A 16,972-nucleotide genomic window follows, 5' to 3' on the forward strand; every position below is an offset into this window, starting at 1 on the left:
AATGTTTCACATTCTCCTGGAAATAGAGGAGAAGTAACTGCTATAAAATTCAGATCAACAAAGGCTTAATTTTTTGCAGTGGGTTTTGTGGAACACTTACACAGAAATATCAGGCATGACTGATCTTCCTCACACCAGTTTTTCTCCATTGCTTTCAGTGAATTTCCTTCTGATTTACACTGGTGTAAGTGAGTATCAGTCCATACTGTCATTGAAGGATTCACTCTGCAACTCTCCCCACCTGCTGTCATTAAACTCCTGCTTCAGTTTCCTCTGTCTCCCTAGCAAGACATAAACAGTCCTTCAGACCCACTGTGGAGGAATTTCAGTAACATAATTGTTCCACTCTCCTTTCAGAGAGGGAATGCTCCCACAGTGCCCTGGGATGAGAAATGGAAACTTTTGAGACTACTGCTTCAGTTTAACCACAAAGCCTGTATTGTCTGCCTTCATCTAATTCAGTCTTGATAGACAGCTGTGACAGTTGGCCTATCCACATGGTCCAGTGAAATTCTGGGAATGGGCTGTACATTAAAAAAGAAAAACACATTAAAAACCTCCCAGTCACTGCTGTTATCTTTTTACATTTTAATTACTATTACTGACATAAAGAAAAGGAGTACTTGTGGCACCTTAGAGACTAACAAATTTATTAGAGCATAAGCTTTCGTGAGCTACAGCTCACTTCATCGGATGTATTGTCGAACTTTGTAGCTGCCTACAATACAAATAATACTAATTTTAAGTTTGAATGTGAATATACACACACACACATCAAATGCACGTGTTTTGGACATTTGATTTTTTTATTTTATTTAGTAATATCTCTTCATGTGTTGGCACTATCGAACAGTTCTCTTGAAGAGGAGGGATCGAAGATGCAGTCTACAATGTTAATAAAATAATTGTTTGTTCATGGGGAAGTTTATACAACTTCAGAAATAATTGCACAGATGGAAAGAACTTGGTTGGAATCTCCCTTCACCATCCCTGCAAAAACTGTGCCCTTAAACCTCAATGTATAGTTTATTTGAAATGTAGCAGAATGCAATTTGCATTATTAGGATTCTTTTTAAAGTCTGGAAAATTAACTGATGTTGAAGTAAACAATTGTGTTGATTATTTTCTATGCATTGAATAGCTGAGTTTTGAAGAGAAATATTCAGTCCTTACACAGAAAATTTCACGGCTTCATCCACGTATGTGCTTTGTCATTCACAAGGGAGGGAGAGGTTATACATGGTGCTGCACATTGATGAAAGGGGCAAGTTAGATTAAAACCGGTGCAATGCTGTGCTGCCTCTTAGCACTGTGTACTGTAGTGAGGGCAGCACTATCTGGTGTCTGAGCCCAGTCCACACACAACATGGGGAAGAAGGGCGTGGCTTTTGGAAAGGGAAGCAGAGCCAGACTGATGAAACCTGCAGCCTAGATGATGAAAATATCATGTAAAGTAAAGCTGTCAGTGGTGGCTTGGATCTACATAGGTAACAGCATACCCTGTATCATCAATGCTGGACCCAGGGATTGAGAGGGCACGTTGCTTCATGGTTCTGAGTGAGCAGAAAAACTCTCAGTCACAGATGGTGAGCCCCATGCAGGGGCACAATGGAGATGCAAACACAGGGCTCACAAAAGGAGGGTTAATACAGAGGAGCAGACTGGTGAATCATCAATCACGAAGGCATCAGCGGGCTATGCTAGGCGCAGTGTCACAATGCATGTTTGATCCAGGTTTTCAGAACTGCATAATGAGCAGTTACTGCATAAACAGTTATGGAGTCTCGCAATCATTTATGTGCATACTAGGGCAGCTGGGAACAATAGAGCAGACCCAAACATCAAACAAAGGTGGGGAAGCAGAGTGAATGCGATGCACTACCGTATGTGTCAGGGGCATGCTGTACATAACAGAAGCCATCACTATCACATAGAGAGAACACAGACATAAATAAGGCTGACTGTCATACCATACAATGCAACAAATGCACAGACGACATGCAATAAGCAGCAGATGTGACACATGTTCATAATGAAATTGCCCATTTGTTTTCATCATACAAGAGGCCAATTCCTTATAACTAGTAACTGGGTGAGATTTTCAAAGGGGAATTCGATGCCTATGAAAAATTCACCCTGAATTTTTAGGGTTAAACTTGCTGCCACCCTCAATTTTTTACCTGGTTTTAAAACCTTTTCCCCATGGGGCCAACAACCATGTTGTCTGGTTGGGACTCAAATGTTCAGTACTGGCAATCAGCATGCACATAATTGGAGCATCAGCTACCCCTACCACCTTGTTAACAAAGGAGCCACTTCAGTGCCTTCTGCTGCTGCTGCTTTCTCCTCTCTTGGACAGCAACTCCCACTATCTGCAGCAGCAGTTAGCAACCACTGATAACAACAAAATAAGTGCCTGAAATCCTTCCTCCACTGAGGAGCCTCTATCTGTCAGGGAAGGTGGCGTCTCTGACTCGCCCTCCAGGAAAAAGGGTCAGAGCTGGCAAACGTAAAGCAGCCTCTACTCCGCAGGGACTGGATTGGATCGGCTAGACTTTTGTCAGTGAACTGCTAGTTTCCTACCTGCCATGGTGTGCTCCAGTAGCTCAGCTTTCCTTTAAAAAATAATCAGGGGCCAGAAGTCAATGGACCTAGGCCAATTTTTGGCAGCTGGGCATCTGGCCCTGGGTCTCTAGCCTTTGGGAAACCTCCAAAATGTAAACTAACCAAGCTCTAAACTTAGCTCATTCAAAAGAAAACTGGTGATAGTTCTTTCCCCATTTGCACATAACATGTTAACAGCTGAATATTAGCTTATGGATCTATAATTTTAATAAGACAAATTATGATGAAATCTGAGCTATATATGTTCTCCAAATAAAATATGTCCCTTATCTTGGGCTGTACTATGTTATCCTGGCTGTGAAATAGGGAATACATTGTCAAGCAAATGATGTAATGTCTCCCTTAAAAATAACCATTATTTCCCTTTCCTGTGTTCCATTCCCGTGTTTACTGTACTTTGTTGCATTGCTTTGTGCACTGATGCTCATAATGGTTAAAGTGCTACAACTGAGGAAGGGAGGGAGCTTAGCAGACCTGGCTCTTCAACATTATTTTTATTTTTGAAGGTTAGACTTTTGAAGAAAAGAAAAACAAAAAAGCAATCGCATAAGTATTTTGCATTTACAGCTAAACCTCACCCTAACAGTAAACATGGTCATATATCATACTGTCCTAATTATAAAGGGTTGTTGTCAAACCAATTTCTGTGTGTTAAGAAAGCTTTCCTTTTGGTAAATAAAGATGGATAAATCTCTCTGGCTTCAATATGAATTCTTCAGGTGTGAGGTCTGTAGATCTGGTCCTCTGTCTTATGCTACCATCATTCTGCACACACAGCTTCTATCAATAATAGAACACCTCAGTGAGACATCTAGAGGTATGGGTGCCTATTAATATATTTGAAAAATTCCAAGAAACAATAGTACATGATAAATGTGTACTGAGGATAATATATGGCCACAGACTAATAATTTCTTTTTTAAAACTACACACATTTCTGATCCAGATTGCCATATAACACTTAAAGAATATTTAGGATATATGTTTATTTTTTATGGTTCTCAATACAATTTTAAAGACTTCTTTGAAACTGATTTAAGGGTGTTCGGCATAAAATAATTTCACAGACAAAATTTCTGCAGTGTAGGACAAAAGATTCCTGGCATGATCCAAACCAACCATGTATAGCCTTCAAGAGAAAGTTAGTCTTGCGGCAGAAAACCAAAAGAAATCCAACTCTGGGCAGGAAAGTGTGTGGGGAAGAACCTTTTCTTTAATTGGTCTTCCCACTGCCTAGGGGCTGAATTTTTTTTTCCTTGACCCATTCGATAGCCCACAGGAATTCTTACAGCCCTCCAGCTGATGTAACTCCAACAGGAGAAGAGTAACAGGCTCCAGGTGCATACAAGTTGTCTCAGAAAGGACTATCTGGTGTGTGTGCTTGATCTCCAAAGAGTAACTGAGGGCCCATCATTGTTATAGATGAGTTGAGCTTAGTGAAAAAATGCTTAAAAATGAGGATGCAACTTAGAAAAATAAATTTTATTGAGAGAATTGTTAAACTGAACTTAATTGACACTGCATAAGCAAGTTGGAGAGGGTGAGTTCCAGATCTTTCTTGTCTCACAGAAACCCCACCCACCAAAACTCTGCCACAGCCTACCAAGTTGAGCATTACATCATGAGACCAAACTCTCATTGTTTGATTGTACCTGGAGAACATGATGCTGTTGCTTCGTTATTGTGGAGGCAGCCGCCTTGTACAAATTAATCCTTCCATGGTTGTCATGTACACCAAAGCGGGAGAGAGGAAGGACTTCCTACCTTGTAAAAATGAGGGACTCCCTTACTGTCAGGTTTGGGGAGGGAAAAAGAGGAGAGATTTCACTTGGTTTGGTTTGGAAGTGTGGCACGAGGAAAATCTTTGACCTGATGATGGCTTTTTCCTCCCTGATTGAATTCCACAATGGAACTGTCAGCCAGGCATTGGTCTTTGGGATGGGTCAGTCCTTTACAGTCTTGCCCTGCTGACTGAATGTCAGGCGGCTGGGGAAGAATTCACACCACATCTCATGATGTTGGACTGGTGGACAATGCACAGATAGTGTGTATGTGTCTATATAGAATTTTATATATATTGCATACAAAATGCATTAAAAGAACTTTGTTAAGATTGCAAAGTCAAGCACTCAGGAAGTTAGGAAATACTAGAATTAAGGTTGCCTGCACAACCTTAACTGCCCCGCACCCCCAATGCATAGGCATTATAATACAGTGTTTAATTACATGATCAGATACTATTTTTTTCCTCAGGAATCCTCATTCATTCAGTGCACAAGATGGATTGTGCTGATTCAACTGTTTGTTTTTTCCTTGTTGTTCAGTGTGTGGCCCCAGACCTTATTTACCACACACTATTCAAACTCTGCTCTGAAGATAGAATTATTCATTTTCTCATGGGCTCTTCTCTTTATCCTATCTGTCTCTTAGTCTTGGCCTCTAGGCACCCTTTCTTCCCTGCCCCTCTCCCGGTTTCCTGTTTCTCCTGACTCCAAGTACCAGTCTTCCTCCCCAGGCTCTTTGTCTAATCTCATTACCCCCTCTCTCCATCTCCTTATCTTAGTCCTCCCCTCACAGCCCAGCTTCTCATCAGTGTGTCTCCCCTGTGCCCTGAGGTTGTTAATCCAGTCTCCATGCCCAACCAGTCCCAGTCTCCCCTGATCCAGCTCCTTGTCTGATCTCAGTCTCTCTCTTAACTCACTGGCTCCTAGCTTCCCTCTATTCCCCTCTTCTGTTCCCAGTTCCAGTATCCTTGCTTAGCCAGTTCAAGTGTCCCCCTGGCTCCCAGTCCCAGTTTCCTTGCCCAGCCAGTCCCAATCTCCCTCAAGCTCCCAGTCTCCTTCCCCTGACTCCCACTCTCCCCAACTGCCAGTCCCCATTTAGCTCTCCACCACAACAGATTCCTGTTCCAGTCTCCTCCCCAGATTCCTTGTCCCAATCTATTCTCCTCCCCCCAGTCATGCTTTTGTCCCCACTGCATTTAAATCAGGCAGCTTCCTCCTCCACACTGCTGGGCCTAGCAGGGGGTTATTGAGAGCATAGGAGAGACAAGCTCCCTGCTCTTGGTTCTGGTGTCCAGTCCTTCCTTGACTCAGAGCAGCCCAGAGCTACAATTGCTGAGAAAGTCATGCTCAGACTCAGGCTAGAGCATGTCCAGTGCACACAGGGCTGTGGAGATTTTAGCTGCTATATTCTAAGAAGTCTCTGAGCGTGCGTGAATTCAGTTTTTCAAAGTGGTTATAACTTGGCCAAATTTCACAAGGATACCAAAAGCTGCATTCATGACACAAAGGCCCCCCTACCTCTTAAATTTCAAGTCCCTGCTCCAAAGCAGAGGGGCGCTGATCCTTTTCAGATAAAAGGTCACCAGATTTTTTTAACTTAGGCAAAATAATGAATTTTTCCCTAGCCTTATACTAAGAAACAACTGAACTGTTTTGGCTAGAATTTTCCAACATGTTCAACCTGAGGCAGATACCCAGTATGGAAAATTTCAGCCCAAATGATTTAAGTTTGGCAATGTTATAAGCAACTGAAAACACGGCCCTATAATGGGAAGTATCAGGCAACCTAAATAAAGGTAGTGTTACCCTGCCTATATATATTATCAGCTGTTCATATCACAGGGGAAAAAGGAATTTGCTTATTAAGTCTCCATCTTTGCAGCAAGTCTGTGGTTGGGAACTCTTCTATTATTAATTATTATTATTATTATTAATTTAAGACTTACATCTTGGAAGTTCCCATGTCCATTGCCCATCATTACTCCCTGCTTTGTTTCCTCCAGGAAGACAGTAAACAAAGCTTTACTTGAGAAACTGCATTTCATCCCACATGCAACAAACACCCTTTGTTACCGTACATTCCAGCATTTATAAAGCAAAGCGTTTTCTAAGGATGGAGCTTCGGAAGCACAAAAGGAATTGCATGTCCTCATTATTTCAGATGATATCTGTGTCTGTGTCAGAGACAAAAACATCTTAATCTTACACAGAGGTAAAGCCCACTGTTTCCCATGGGCTTTAATATAAATATACACTACAAATAGAGCTTTCTAAACTGCCTCCTCTGTAAACATCTGACAGTGCTGAATATAAAACAGATGAAAGGTATGGAAACAGAGTGAAACACATACAATTGCATACTGTATGTCATGTCAACAATATTTTATATGATATATTTAAAAGCAACTTTGAAAAAATGTGTGTGTAACTTGATTTTTATTTTTGATGGATTAAAGAATATCAGTGGAAAATGAATTCCGTGATTGTGGATCATAATTAGAGAAAGGCTTGATCTCTTTAGCTGAACAATCTAATATGGGTTGAGCAAAAAGCAAGCCAGAACTAGGGGAAAGGTTTAGTTGGGGTTCAGAAAATTGCAGTAACTCACACAGATAAGGAAATGTTTACTCAAGAAACAAATAAAAAACAAACACAAAAAATCCTGAAAGCAATCTAGTATTGGGAAGGAAGACAGTAACAATTACCTAGTGCATGAGGTTTAGAGTGAAATTAGAGAGAGTGATTTAGCAAAAGTGCTTCAGCATTTTGAACCACTTGATTTCATAGCACTGTATGTTTTAGCCAACCCACCATAAGTAAACTATAAAAAAAATCACCTCTTGAAACATAAGAGGCAAGAGTATCCCAAAGGATCCACAGCACAGCAAGGGCCAAAGTGAAGGGATTTATTTCACACAGAAACTCAAATGCAGCGGAAGTCTAAGTTGATAGGGTCCTATGCATGATGCCTTCAGACCAAGAGGAGTTTGAGAAAAGTTTGCATGGATCTGATGTTTACTTGAAATTCAGCCAGTAGATGGCTGTGTGCTATATAGCATTCCAGACAGGGCGTGGTCCTTGGTAAACAAGAGATACAAAGATGAAACTCAAGCTGTGTGGATTCTGTCTGAAGTTGGAAGCTGTGTTGTCTTACAAGTGCCCCTGGCTTAAGAAAAATTTTGATTAGGTTTGGACAGACCCTGCAGGGAAGTCCTATATATGGAAAAACAGAGCCATAAAAATTAAGAGGAATCTATGGATAGGACCTTTTCTCTTGGTCATATCATGTCCCAGAGAAAATTCAGAAAGAGATGGCTACAATCAAATAGAAATTACTGCTGCCTAAATTGGCATGAATTCCCATTAAGCAGGGTATTTGGCTCAAAAGAAGAGGCAGTAAACATAACAAAGATTGCTGTGAGGCAGCTGTAGCAAGTGTACATGTGGGTAAGGGTGGATGCAATGTCAATGTTAACAAGAGGGTTGTCAAGAGGAAAGTTAGAGACTCAGCATGGGAAATGGGCAGGGTCACCACCTCCCTGGCAGAACCGGGTCCTGAGATCTGAGAACTCCAGCCATGACACAGACTCACTGAGACATACCCTAGCAAGTAGCCATAGGTACTGTAGCAACTGCAGCTGTGCAATTCTGCTCCCTCTGTGGGTGTTCCACATATTTGCTGCTTCTAGCATCCGTTTCCTTGGCAGCACTTGTACTGCGATGGAGATCTATTTATTGTGGAGGCCTGTAGCTGAACTTCCAGTTACTTTTAGCCCCTGCCATGCTTTCAGAAGTTGTCTTTGTGGCAAACTGCAAGGCATTCTCGCTGGATTTTTATGCTGGCTATTATTTGTGCAAGTTAACTGTTATTATTTATTTGTCCATTGCAAATCATGTGTTCAGCACTATGCAAGAAACAAAGATAGTCAAGAAGTACAGAAGTACTCAAGTGAGACTTGAGGGTGCCCAGTGCTTCACAGAATAGAGCCCACTGAGAAGACAGAACAAACTGGGACATCTAGAGGTCAAATTTTTCTTATTTTTAACTATGAGCTAATTTAATGCAACTAACATACCTTTTTGCCCATACTACTTTTTCTGTGTGACAGAACATCCTAGCCCAAGCAAGATGCTTAACCAAAAAGCAGAAATTGTGTATAAGGAAATATCTGAGATTTCTATTTCAGACATTTTCTTACTGAATTATCTAAGAGACAACTGATGGTACATTGCCCAGTGTTTCCTTTCTGGATGCACACTATGTCAGAGTTACAAGAATTTAATCCAGAAGAGTATATGAATTGGCAAAGAGCTTTTCAATTTAATGAACCTCAAATTTTGCTCTAGGTTTGAGACACAAATGCAAAGGTCCCTGTCATCTATGCTTCACACATTCAGGATGGAAGTTGCCTCTGTGATAAACACTAGCAGATGTCAAGGCATTCTAGTGGCAAACAACATAATTTTTTAACCTTCCTCCATCAGGAAGCCTAGGTCTGCTCTGAAGAAATTGCAAATTCCCAGATCATCTTCAACATCCTGTTATTCTGGGCTTACAACCACTCCTGTCTTCACTGGCTTTCAGCCTTTCTTCTCACCCTGCTTTTCTTTCTTCGTTGCAAGATGCACGTTCCTATCGCTTTTCCCTAATAGAGCCAATTCCTAGTATTATGGATTCCTTTTTCAAATAGATTCAGTCAGTGGATGCATAGTCTATAACATGCCTGATTTTCTACCTTGTAGCAGTATTGTGCAATTTCTCATTTCTGTATAGATATGGCTGACAAGTCATTTTCAGGATTTGCCCATTTTCTTACAGCTGTTGATCAATTAAAATACACTAGTTGTTTACAAAACTACAAAATCTAATCTCATCCTAGAGCATTCATTCTCATTTTAGGATCGATTTCTATAGCTAAGCTTACCGTACCATCAAGATTTACATTTGGGGGGGGGTCAGTGAATGGCTAATGAGCATTATAAAAGTTCATTTCAGACTCATTTCGTTTGTTAAACACAGTGAAAGAAGAGAAAATTCCTTTTCTTTCTGGCCGATAGTTCCAGAGGTTTTCTTTAGTCATTGGTAACAGTGAGCATCAAACTATGACTGTTTCACTTAAATTAAGCTGGGAGAGGGATTGAGCAGGGAACAGTTTTTCAATTAGTTTAGCCTTTCCTTTTAAGTGGTATCTTTCCCTAGCAGGGAGAAAGCCTCATAGACCCAGTAACAGCCACCTCTTTTTAAACCAGAGCAGTTGCATGCATTCCTTTTCCGTTTTTGTGGGAGTGATAAACCAGACCAGGTTCATTGCATTCCATTACTGGGACATCTTTTCTTATTTACAAAAATTCTGAAATTATTGTTGGTGGATGAACTAGTTTACAAGAAAAGCCTACAATGTTTCCTAATCCCAGTGTTGCAACAGTAGGCATAAGCGACATTAAACGTTACAGGGCAGGGAGGGATGGAAAGCTTCCCCCCACCACACACACCCTTTTTGTCCCTGTGTAAATCAACATTCAAATGTTAAAAAAATATAAAGATTCTGGTTTTAGGGGTGTGAAACCCCTACTGGTATTAAGGAAAGTCTATTGGAGATCAACCCTAAATCTTCTCCCATCGTACTTAGGTCTCAGAAAGAAACTATCCTCCCTCTTTCTATTAGAGGTAGAAATTGGGGGAATTGAGGAACATATAGATATATGAGCAAATAACAGAAGACCATCCTACATGTACACAGGGATTTGGAAATGCAGTAGACATCCCAGAATGCAAGGTTTTTTGATCTCCTTAATCTGAAGCATCAGAGATGACCACAGCTGGAGATGAGACATTGGGTGGGGGAGGCCAGACAGTTGAGGTGGCATGGAGCATGGTCTCAGGTACTTGGCTGGTTCTTGCTCACCTGCTCAGGGTCTAATTGATTGCCATACGTGGAATCAGGAAGGAATTTCCCCCCACATCAGATCGGCAGTGATCTTGGGTTTGTTTTGCTCTCCTCTGTAGTATATGGTGCAGTCACTTGACAGGATTATCTGGGGACATCTCACTTAATCATTTCCTTGCCACTATGGAGGCCTCTAGCATTGGTCCCTCTTAATCTCTAATTTTGATTGTTGGGCTTAGCATCTGGGTGCTATGTGGTATTGGTGGTCTGTGCTATACAGGCGGTCAGACTAAATGATCTGGTGGTCCCTTCTGGCCTTAAACTCTATGACTCTATTTGATAGAAATTTCTCATCTGTTTTTCATGTGTTTTTGCCCATTATATGCTAATTAATTTATCTCATTAGGAGACATGATGTTAAAGTTTTTGGCATTTTGTTAAAGAAGAGTTCCAAGTTTTACCTTCAACTGACGTAAAAATAAATCTCTGACTTTATCAATTTTTATGGAGAGAAAGTCCCAAAAATAGAAAGAGGTGATTTTTTTAAATAACCTAAATTTACATGTAGTAGTTACTAGAACAGGAAAACAACTGAAATCCCAGCCAGTCATATCAGGCTCTACAAATAGAATGATTTTTCCCCCTGTACTCTAAGTAAATAAACACCTGGACCAAGATTTTTAAAAGTGAGGGCCTAAAATTAGGTTTCAAAATCCATATTTAGGCACTTAAGTATGTGGACTGATTTTGAAAAGTATAGAACAGCCAGTAGCTCCCTCTACCATCACAAGCTGTAATCGAGCATCCACCCTACCCAAGGCAGAGCAGGCTAATTTAGGTTAATTAACCTGATAGGCTGCACCTGAGGGAGAGCCAGAGCTTGAAAAACTGATTGTTGATGGAGCCCAGCTGAGAAGGAATGGGCAAGGCTGGTATAAAGCCAGGAAGATGGCAGCAGAAAAGGGTGACGGGAAATAATCTGCAGTCACTCCCTGGGATGAGGGAGTTTGGGCTGGTAAACCCAGAGAGGGGGTGAGCCAGAAGATGTGGAAAGGAGTCCAGGGAAAGAGCAATGGGGTCTGAAAGCAGACCCCAGTTACTAAACGTAGACACTGCTGTAGTAGTTGGGGATCAGAAAGTAGTGGGATGCCCAACCACCTCTGCTTTCCCAGGCCCTGAGTGACAGAAGTCGGTAGAAGGGTATCCAAAAACAAAGACTTCTTGATACCAGAAAATTCCACTACTTGGTGATGATCCTCCCATGTCCAGGTATGCCCGGGTTAATATAACATAACATACCAACACAAAGTGGTCATACCAGGCTTGGAGGATCTGGGTCTAGAAATAAGAAAGAGATTAATAAGTCCATCCAGTCCAAATCACCTACGTAGTATGTTTTTTCTCTAGTGTTATAAAAGTTTTGTGTCCTCTTAGTTGTTCCTAAATACTTTTTTCATAAATTCGAAGACCAGAAGGGAGCATTATATTCATGTAGCCTCATCTCCGAACACAAGCCATAGAATTTGACCAAGTGATTTCTGCATCAGGCCCATAATAGATGTTTGAACTAGAGCATATCTTCTAGAAAGACTTCCAGTCTTGATTTAAAGACTTCAAGTGATGGAGAAGCCAACACATACCCAGGTAAGTTGTTTCAATGATCACTTATCCTGATTGTTGAAAATTTGCATTTTATTTCCCGTTTAATTTGTCTAGCTTGACCATCCTTATTGCAGAGCCCTCTTGTGTCAGCAGTCAGCTCCCCATGTAGTCACTTATAGTCTGTGATCAAGTCACCTCTTAACCTTCTCTTGGATAAACCAAATAGATTGAGCTTCTTTAGTGTCTATTATAAAGCTGTTTTTTCCAGACCTCAGATCACTCTTGTAGCTTTTTGCTGAATCCCTTCCAGTTTGTCCACACCCTTTTAAAAACGTGGACACCAGAACACGGTACCATAATAAGTCTCACTAATGCCATATATAGTGGTAATAATGTTTCCATAGTTTGATTTGATAGCCCCCGCTTCTACATCCAAGAACTGAAATTGCTCTCTTAGTCATGTCATCACACTGGGAGCTCATGTTCAGTTGGCTATCCAACCTGACCTGGTTGAATGGGTCAGTCACAGGATGATTATGAGCCACCAGTGTGATGCAGCTGTGAAAAAGGCAAAAGTGTCAGGAGAGGTATTTCCAGTAGGGAGAGAGAAATATTAATGCCATTGTACAGGGCACTGGTAAGACCAGGGGTGAAAGTGAGCCGGTACGGGCCGGTACAGCATACCAGTAAGAAGCTGGTACCTGCCCGTATGCAGCCCATGTTAAAGCACTGCCGCAGCAGTGTTTTAACATCCCTGCCCCTTTTGCCTCCCCCTTCAGAGGCACTGCCGGTAGGGTCCGTACAGGCAGTGCCACCGACAGGGGGGTGGAGGTGGTGGGGAAGGGACGGAGATGTTAAAGCACTGCCGTGGCAGCGTTTTAAGGAGGATTCTTTGCCGTGGCAGTGCTTTAATGTCATTGCCCCTTTTGCCCCCTCCAGGCCACCGACAGGGGGAGGGGGGTACAGAAGGGCAGCTGCCCTGGGGCTGGCAATTTAAAAGGGCCCAGGGCTCCTGGTTGCTGCAGCTACCGCAGCAGTGGCCAGAGTCCTGGGCCCTTTTAAATTGCTGCCAGAGCCCTGGGCAGGGCAGCACAGATGGGCTGGCTGGGGGAGGCTGACCCCCGAGGCCCCACCCCTTCCACCAAGGCCCCGCCCCTTCCAGGGGCCGGAGCCAGCCCCCATAGTGGTAAGAATTTATTATTACTTTCACCCCTGGGTAAGACCTCATTTGGAATACTGTGTACAATTCTGGTCACTCATGTTTAAGACAGATGAATTCAAACTGGATCAAGTAACGGAGAAGAGCTACTAGGATGATCAAAGGAATGGAGAGCCTATCTTATGAGTAAAAAGAAAAGGAGTACTTGTGGCACCTTAGAGACTAACAAATGTATTAGAGCATAAGCTTTCGTGAGCTACAGCTCACTTCATCGGATGTATTTGGTGGAAAATTTTTTTTTGCGAATACAGACTAACACGGCTGCTACTCTGAAACTTATCTTATGAGTGGAGCCTGGAAGAGCTCGGCTTGTTTAGGTTAGCAAAAAGAAGGTTGAGAGGGGTTAGGATTGCTCTCTGTATAGACATTAATGGGGTAAATACAAGGGAGGGTGAAGAGCTATTTAAGCTGAAGAACAATGTTGGTAGGAGAACAAATGAATATAAACATGAACACATTCAAGCTGAAAATTAGAATAATGTTTCTAACTATCTAAGGGTGAGATTTTTGCAACAACCTCCCAATAGGAGTTGTGGGGGGCAAACAATGTAATTGGTTTTAAGAGAGACCTGGGAAAATTTGAGTGCAATTATATGACAATTTGCTTATAATGGCAGAGGGCAGGACTCAGCTTTTTTGCTTTATTGTATATTAAAACTTCTGGTTTATGTTTTAGGTTTCTAAAAGCTCATGCTTCAGGGTTTCAACTGGCCACTGACATGGGTCAGAAAGGGATTTCCCCACACTCAGTGTATTCTGGGGTTGCTTTTTTTACCTCATTCCTCTGAAGCATCTGGGATGGCCACAGCTGGAGATCAGACATTGGGTGGGAAGAGCAAATCCAAATTTCAGCAGAAGATTGGGTTCAGGTTAGACACCTGCAAAGGCTGAGGTTTAGTCTGCTTTGGACTAAATCAATTCACTGAACACAATATGGTTCTTTTTCCATTGATGCACAGCAAATGTACTGGGACTCCAGTAGTGTGGATGGCAGTTACTAATAAATGGATGGACCCCCAAAAGTTTTGGACATTTCCTTAATTATTAAAATACTTTTTAAAATCTGTTCTTCAGTGTTTGTGTCTTCTTTAATGTAACCTCGCCCTTCCACAACAATAAACAATAAACAATAGTGTGCAGACAGCCCATTATTAATCAAATACTTTTTATATCCCAGCCTAAAAATAGGGATTGGTGACACCTAGCAGATATCCAAGAATTTCTGTTCCTAATGATACTATAGAGAAAATAAATCATAGCTAGCAGGAGTGCGCTTATAGTCTTTCCCCCCTTTGTGCAAGTATGTCAAGGTCCCTGGTGCAACAAAGCCAGCTCAGTTTTGCTGTCCAAAGATGTATTTGGTGTGGGAGATTAGGATTTGTGAAGCCGGTAGTTGGATTGTGAACTGTCCCCGTACAGTACAGAGCCTGATTCTCTTGGGACTCCCTGGATTCTGTCACATTGCGGGAGAGGGGTTTCTTCCTCTCTTCTTCCCTATTTTATTTCCTAGGCCCAGTTAGGTTATTGCTCTGGCTGATGCTGGAAATATGGTTTTGACTAAAGTGTAGTACTTCTCTAAGGAAGTGTGTGTGTGTGTGTGTGTGTGTGTGTGTGTGTGTGTGTGTGTGTGTGTAAAAAGGGCACCTTCTGACTCTGCAGGGTATGTATTTAGAGTAAGATCTGCTCACTTTCATGACAAAAGTTAGTTTTCAATACTGCTTACTCCCTTACAGCTATGTGTATGTGTGTGTGTATATATATATATGTATATCTACACAGACACACCACGAATATATAGTTATATTACTTTTTGAAAAAATATATATATTCAAAAACTTTTTATATAAGTATCTCCCTAAACGAAAAAAAAGTCCTATTTTGGGAGGAGGAAACACTTTCCTGATCATGAATCATGCTGTCTTTTATTAGCAGATTTAAAATTAATATCACTTCACGCCTATCTTATCCAACTCCAAGTACTGCTGTCAATGTTGTTTACTAAATTACAACAAACTGTCTGTGGTGGATTGGCATCTGTCATACTAAGCAATGAAAAATATAGTAAAAGTGAGGAGACATCACAACTTCTAAACAATCAAATTAGACCAGTTGGCCTAGTGGAAAAGTGCTGCAATAATAATTTTGTCCATTTGTATTGTTTATTGAAATACACAGAGAAGCAAGGTTGAGACCACATACTCTGGCACCTGATTTTGCTACCCTTATTCACACTGGGTAGTATTTTTTCCTACGGGCAGTGCCACTGAGTTCACTGTGACTATTTGTTTAAGTCTTAACTAGTCTAAGGGTGGTGGAATTATGACCTACATAACTTTGTCTCTTTTCCATTTTAGAATTACAGTTGTACTCCTAAATTTTGGATTATGGAATAACAGCAACATACAAATTCAGACCTGTGGAGTGACAGTGCCATCAGCTGTTCCGAATCTATATAGCCAATATGCATTCCCATGGTTAACTTGAGCCACTTTAGTATATTGAGGGACTGTGGCTTTTCTTGGTGCTTGTATGCTTTCATTGTGAAATATGTGTTGTTCAGAGTTAGAGCTGTGTAAATAGTAAAAGGTAGCTCAGATGCAACAAGTTCATGAGCTAAAGAATTGGTTCTTTACAGATCAAACTGATGTTTCCAAATGCTGCCACCAGAGGATGTACCAAGCACATTTTTTGCTGGATCAACATATAAACAGATTAAAATAACCAGACTTTCCACCAGAGGTAGTATAACTTCTCTAACGACATTGGAAATTTCATTGTAAACAACAGGTCATAAAAAAGACAGAACATAGTGAGAAGCAAAAAGGGTTGTTATGTGTTAGATTTTCTGATGCCTTGTTCCCAATAATTCTTGAGTTATTAGCATAATACTAAATGACCCAAATGTCTGATTCATTACTTGAAAACACTGTTAATAGTGGGAATGTCTATTCAAGATCAAAGTCCATTCTCCATTGCAGCTTCTCGAAAAAACAGCAGCCATTGTAGTGGTTGAATTTTTTTTTCCATTGCACTAATTCATGTGGTAGATCTGGGACAGTCAGCTATTTAGGAACAGCAAAGAATGAGGAGTGCTTAAAGTAACAGTCTAGTACAATGTTTACTAGACTGAAAAAGTGACTCCCAGTCATTTGAAAAATGGTTACTGTAAAAAGGAGTAGTAAGAGCCTCAGCGGTAGATAATAGGATAGCCTTTAAAATTGGTGTCTTAGAGCAAGGTCTGTTATCTTCTCAAAGCGAAATGTCAAAGACTACTTAAGTTACATCCTATGTCAACAAGAAAGTATATACTTTGTAGCTGAAAAAGCACATTTCATTTCAGCACCCTCCAATTTTGCCTGTTATTAAATAAATAGTATACTTCTAGAATATATGTACTTTGAGAATGTATCATACAGATAGATTTCAGGTATGCTTACCATGCACTAATTCTGCTTTTATACCTCATTAAGGGTCCGACCCTGATCCCATACAACTGGCTCCAATAGTGCAAGATCAAACCCTAATTTAGCTATTTTTCCAGACCAGAAAAATTGATTGTGCTAGCACATTGTAACCAAGATGATTTTTAACAGGTCTCTGCATCTAATGTAGGCTGAACAAACGATGTTTGAAAACTTTAGCTGGTTGTATTTTACTTTGACCATGACTAGCTAACATTTTAAAACATGATTTGCCCTTCTTACACTAAACAAAATCTTGTGTCTTATTTAAAACTGTTTTAGTTAAAACACCTTAGCAAATATTTTAAATACAACCTATTTCCCTAGTACAGATTTGCCTTATGGTAGTATATCAAATAAACAGAATATTGAAAGTCTGTGGAAAAAAAGTTA

General features: G+C 40.9%; 1 long non-coding RNA gene across 1 annotated transcript; it reads left to right on the forward strand.

Moving 5' to 3' along the window:
• Positions 1-11,501: 11,501 nt before the first annotated feature.
• LOC122458518 lies at positions 11,502-15,616 on the forward strand. Its single transcript, XR_006278559.1, has 3 exons — positions 11,502-11,566; positions 11,765-11,941; positions 15,473-15,616. It is a non-coding gene; the product is annotated as an uncharacterized LOC122458518 (long non-coding RNA).
• The last annotated feature ends 1,356 nt before the right edge of the window (positions 15,617-16,972 follow it).

Source organism: Dermochelys coriacea, chromosome 2 (assembly GCF_009764565.3).
Source record: "Dermochelys coriacea isolate rDerCor1 chromosome 2, rDerCor1.pri.v4, whole genome shotgun sequence".
NCBI classification, from domain to species: domain Eukaryota; kingdom Metazoa; phylum Chordata; order Testudines; family Dermochelyidae; genus Dermochelys; species Dermochelys coriacea.